Here is a 6,206-nt window from a genome sequence, read left to right on the forward strand (position 1 = left end):
AATACAGTTGCTGCACTCGTCCATTTACTCTCGGAAGTCAGCAGGAGATTACCAAGTAATGCTGCAGTGAATTACATTTATTTTGTGATGAAGAGGAATGGCAATAACCACTGCATATTGGGAAGCAGTCCCAGAGCACACTTTGCAATGTGTAGGATTTTACACACAAACTGTAAGTTAACTCACACCATTTTCCAGGGTCCTTTTGGACCCGCTCACAGAACAGTGCTTGTAACGATCAATTTAATGTGTCAACTTGACCGGGTCACAGAGTGTACAAATATTTGGTTAAACATTATTTCTGGATGTGTCGGTGAGGGTGTTTCTGGAAGAGACTAGCATGCCCAAGGTAAGTGGCTTTAGAAGATCTTACTAGGAGAGGAAGATTGAGCTGAACCAATCTTTTGATTGAATTGGTTGGCTGAGTAGAGTAGATGGCCCTACCCAGTATGGGTGAGCCTCATCCAAACCACTGGAGGTCTAAACAGAACAAAAGGCTGAATAAGGGAGAATTTACTCTCCATGCCTGACTGCTTGAACTGAAGCATTGGTCTTCCCCTGCCCCTGAATGGGACTTACACCATTAGTATGCTTGTGTCTTAGGGTTTAGATATGAATTAGAACTTACACCTTCAGCGTACTGGTTCTTGGATCAGAACTGAAACCTGGTTCTGGTTTTGGCCTTTGTTCTTGGATCAGAACCGAAACCATTGGTTCTCCTGGTTCTCAGGCTGTCGGAATTAGGCTGGAACTACACCTTGACTTTTCTAGGTCTCTAGCTTGCAGACGCAGATTGTGGGACTACTCAGTCTCCTTAATTGTGTGAGCCAATTTCTCATAATAAACAAACTTTATTTAATAAATCTTATATCTTATTGGTTCTGTTTTTCTGGGAAATGCATACTAATACAGTGTCCTAGCCAATACCTAATAGATCAGTCTAAGTTCAATGTCTGTGTAATACACAGGTTTTTTTTGGAGCTTAGGGCTTATGGAAAACCTACATTCCAGGCCTGTCCCCTACATCCATCCTAGAAGAGGTAAAGTTCTCTGCTGCAGTCCAGCTCTGGCAGGTTCTGGCATCTCTCTCCCTGCTCTGGCAGAAGATTACTCGCTGAAGTGCTGCTGTCCCAGGATGCTCACCCTGTTCGCTGTTCCTTTCTCTTTTTACATGACCTGTCATTTTTCCCAACAGTAGGTGTCCCCACTGGCGGCAAGGTGATCAAGCACAGAGCAGACCCTATTACACTTCACTTTTGCATCTTCAGCCAATTTCCTGTTGATAACCTGCAATATTTTAAAAGTCAGTTCCTCCTGGGGGAAAAAGGTAGGAGCACGAGGTGAGAGAGGGGATGAATGGCTTGTGTGCACCCTTTGAACTATTTCATCTTTTTAATTATTTTATTCTATTTCCATACAGATGCCTCTTTTGATGCCATTTTAATTGTGATGGCTCTTACAGAAACTCTCTCTCCTGTTCAGAAAAAGGCAATAAAGTTTGCAGGATTTTGCTTGAAAGCTTCTGGCTCACATGTGCAAATAATTTTTAAAAAGAGACCCTGTGTAAGGCGAGAGCTCAGAAACCTGCCTCCTATCTACCATGGATGTACCATAAGCTTTACCTTAAAAGAACAGATGTGAAACCTAGTATTGGCAGCTATGAAACATTCTCTAGGTCTGTTACCTGTTTCAGACCTCCACCACTGCCCACTCTCAGCTCCCATTGACTCATGCATCTCTGAACTTCTTAATACATACTTCCAAGTATTAGAAACTGTAGGGCTGGATGCAACTCACTCAGCCTAGTTAATGGGCTTTGGGTAAGTTGGAGAGGATATGAGGTGTGTTCAGCTCAATCTTCCTTTCCTAGTGAGAACTTCTAAAGCCACTTACCTTGGGCATGCTGACCTTCAGCTGCACTTTGACATTGGAAGTATGATCTTCCCAGCTTGATCTGATAACATGCCAATATTTAGGATTCCTAGCAAACTGCATCAGGATTGCCCTCATCTTTCCCGATAGGTAATGTGAACACACACACACATACACGCATGCATGCACATACACGTACACACTCATAGCCTTCTTCACATGGTTGTCAGTTTTCCAGAACATCTTGGCACTGGCAGGACTATCTATGCACTTCATGGAAGGGGCTGGGCTTAGTCCAGGTTTTGTGACAATGGGGTCTAGAGAAGGGATGAAATCCAACAGTTAGGCAAAGACAGGTGCCACCAATGCACCTGTATCCAGCCCAGTGCTCCATGCATTAAGCCTGTAGTGCTTTTAAATCATTCTTGGAGCTTTGCAAAATGTTTCTCCTGCCTAAGCTGTCCCTGGCCTCATACACCTAACATGTAAATCTCTCTGCATGTAAGGAAGAGCAAGCGAGCATAAGTCAATGATTCCTGCCCCAATGGCAAACTTAAGCAGTGTGGGACCTTTCATTCCTTGTGCATCCCAGGTGGATGAGGACCTGGGAGGCAGAAATGGAAGAACAATGGAGGGAGAAACGAAGACATCCCACTGCCTCATCTTCCACATGCGTGCATGAGCACTGCGTGTACCACATGCCCTGTGCCCACTTTCTTTCCCTGCCTTCCCTGAGATTTGATTCTCGTGAGAGTGTTGCATTCTAGAACAGAGAGTGGCAGAGATGGAATGGGATTCAGCGGCTCAGTGAACTCAAAGCCAGTTACGTGATCTGGGTTGACACTTTGTGTTATTTAACTCTTCATGTCTTTGTGTTTTACTTCTTGACCCTGATCTCAGCTTCTTAGAGTGGGCTACTCACCATGGCTATCTCTGGAATCCCAACTTTGCCAAAACACAGCATAAAAGCATTTGCTGCTTTTATTTGTGTATGAAGATGACCAGGAAAAGGACATAGGGATAGGTGAAAGAGGGGTTGAGAATTTGCTAGGGTTGACCCAAAACCTGATACGTCCCAGGTGATACGGGACACTTTCTCTTTGAGAGTCAATCTCTCTCTCTCTGAGAAAGTATTTCCTCTCTGAGGCCTATGCTGTAGGGCCAGGAAGCTTAGGCTGCTTTCCTGCAATCATAGAGAGTTGAGAGGGATCTCAACACTCATTTAATCTAATTCCCTTATTTAACAGATGAGGAAATTGATATGTTTCCTCATCATCATTTTTCACTCATTATTTCATTTAGTCCTCATGATGCCCCGATAAGTTGGGTGTTATTACTCCATCCTATGAGGGAGGAAGCTAAGCACCACAGAGATGATGCCACTTGCCCAAGGCCACATAGATGGTTAGCAGTGGGGTCTGAGATTGACGCCGGGTAGCCTGACTCTCAGTCTAAGACCTTTCCATCTTAATCAAGGATCTGTTAATGTTAGTCTAAAAACTTATGCAGGTTATTGATGATATTTTCATACAACTATGACAAATATGAAATGCTTACATATCAACATCACCTTGCAAACCTTGCACCTTTCTTGGGAAAGCCTGTCTTTTATAAGATGATGTCCTTCCTACACTTTTGGTATTTACAGTTCTCTTCTTTATGAACTTATAATGATAATAAATAGTGGAGGTTTATATATTTGCTTGGCAAATGGAACATTGTGAACTACATGACAGTCCTTAATGCTTCTAAAAATTAGGAATCCTGATGTCTGGGAACACAGCGCTCTATGGCCATCTATGTTGTTGCCTGCATCATCCGCCAAGATGAGCCGGAGATTACTACAAGCATTTGACTTGTCATCGTGTCAAGAAGTCATCACCAATGGCTCAGCATCATGGGGCCAAGACTCTGCCCTCATAGGCCTCAAAACTCCTACCTGGTCAATCAGGAACCTGCACAGTCCCAAGAGTAGCACAGGATGTCTGGGCGGAAGGGGAGCCTTTCAGCTGTCATGAGAGCCTGGGGGCTTGGGAATTGATAAGATTCCATATTTGACCATTCCTTCCCATCTCTGTCTGGGGTGTCAGACAGGAGGGATAATGCAAAGAACTGAGAACTTAACCTGGTGTGCCCAACACTGCTCTTCTGGCCCTAGGAAAATAAGCTTAATAAGAAGAAAGGATGCTGTGGAGTGCACCAGCCATGATTCCAGGGCCATTACTTAGTAAGTGTATGATCTTGAGCAGCTTCCTGTATGAGCTTTGCTGTGTTGCTCCAATAATAAAATATACTGTATACAAAGCACCTATACAAGGCTGGTACTTACTAAATGCTCAGTAAACATCCATTTTCGCCTCCTTTTAGCATATGTTCTTTTCCTACTTTGCCTCAAGAGTCAGTGCTAGGGAAAACTGTGAGTTATCTTGTCTTTGGTAACTTCATGTCTACACTCTTGCACCTCTGGGTCCTTCCAGCCAGGGAAATGCTGTTTCATATCCAAATTCACATTGAATGACTCAGAGTTTATGAGGAGAGGACAATGCTGAAGCAAAAGAAAAATTCTGGCAGTTCTGGCAGTGGTATTCCAGACCCCATGGCACTCAGCTGAAGGGGTTTTGCAGTCCCAGCCTCCCTGACACACAGCTGTGGGCCCCGCTCTTTCCTCCCAGGCAGGAGGCCAGTCCTGGTGCCAGGCTTGGGCTGGGCACCAGAGCCTCTGCTGTCATTGCCCATCTTTCTCTTGCTGTGTGCACTTGGTGTTACAGCTGACACCTGGGATGTCACATTCTGACATATGAGGCTATGGGGGTCAAGTGGCCAAGGGTGGGGGCGAGAACATGGCTTTCACAGCCAGGTACGTGTCAAACCAAATTCCACTCATGATTGGGTGTCTAGCTTGGAACTGATCTGGATTGGAGTGAGGTGCTGAAGTCGAATGACAATATCTGTCTGGCTGGGGCTTATCTGACAGGACGTGCTCCCTGGCGGGTCCCAGGGTCCAGGACAGAGGCTGCGGGGACAAGGGAGGGTGTGAGGCAAGCGGTGGTCCTTCTTCCTCTTTGCCTTGTCTTCACATTTGTTGCCAGCTCGTGCTTGCTGACGTTTGAGCAGATTCTATTTATGCAAATAGGCTATTTTGCTTTATTTTGAGTCTCCTACATGCATGTAGACCATTAACTGTCACAAAGGTCTCTTTTCACGGTGGTGACTAACAGCACGGTCACTCACCCAGCAACAAGGAAGAGGCCTGACTGGGGAGGAAGAGTGTTTAATATTGATGTGAGTCCTGAATAAATGAGGATTTGTGAGGCAGTGTTAGATGGCGTTCAACAGCACAGGCTTTGAATTCAGACAGCCTTGAGTCTGAATCTCTGCATTGACACTTATTAGCTTGATGGGACTGGGCAACTTTATTTAACAGCACTGATCCTCAGATTCTACATCTGTAAAATGGTGACGTAATAATAAACATTATTTGGGAGTATTTTGAGGATTAAGTGAAAATGCATGCAAAGCAGCTCTCTTTAGAAAGCTTGGACAATTTCTTGTATTATAGGAGGATTCTGATCTTCTGCCACTTGAGTTTTACCATTTTATGAACATTCTTTGTTTTGCTCTCTGTAATTAGGATAACAAGAGGGTACCAAAAGGAAGAAAGGAAGAGGAGACCCCGTGGTGGGTAGGCTGGAAGAAATACTTAGGAGAAGCAATTTGTTTTCTTGGGGATATTTCCAGTGGCATGTTTTATCCTAGAAACTTCTTTAGAAAATTGTACAAGGCTTATAGAGGTATAATTCTGTTTTTTTAGAAACTTGAAAGACAGGGCAGGATCATAACTACATATATTAATACTAGGGTATATAATTATTATTAATAGAAAATCAGGCCATGTGTTTTTTTTCATGCCTGTACACTTTGGGAACCAGAGGCGAGAAGGTCACTTAAGGCCAAGATTCTGGGACCAGTCTAGGCAACATAAATACAAAAATTAGTCGGGTGTGGTGGTGCATGCCTGTAGTCCCAGCTACTTGGGAGGCTGAGGTAGAATTGCCTGGGAGGTTGAGGCTTCAGTGAGCTGTGATGGTGCCACTGCACACCAGCCCGGGCATCAAAGCGAAACTCTGTCTAAAAAACAAGGAAAGACAGTCAGCTGCTTTCATTCTCCAAATAAGTGTAGAAAGATAATAAGAAATGTTTGACTGAAAGTATAGCTTTGTCTTTGACCATGGAACAGAGGTGGGTGGAAGGCAATTGGGGAAAGAAGCCAATCAGCAACCTCCAGAAATTACCTCTTTTTTTCACTCACGAGGACAGTTTTTTGGGGTAGCAGC

This window comes from Macaca fascicularis, chromosome 1 (assembly GCF_037993035.2).
Source record: "Macaca fascicularis isolate 582-1 chromosome 1, T2T-MFA8v1.1".
Lineage (NCBI taxonomy): Eukaryota > Metazoa > Chordata > Mammalia > Primates > Cercopithecidae > Macaca > Macaca fascicularis.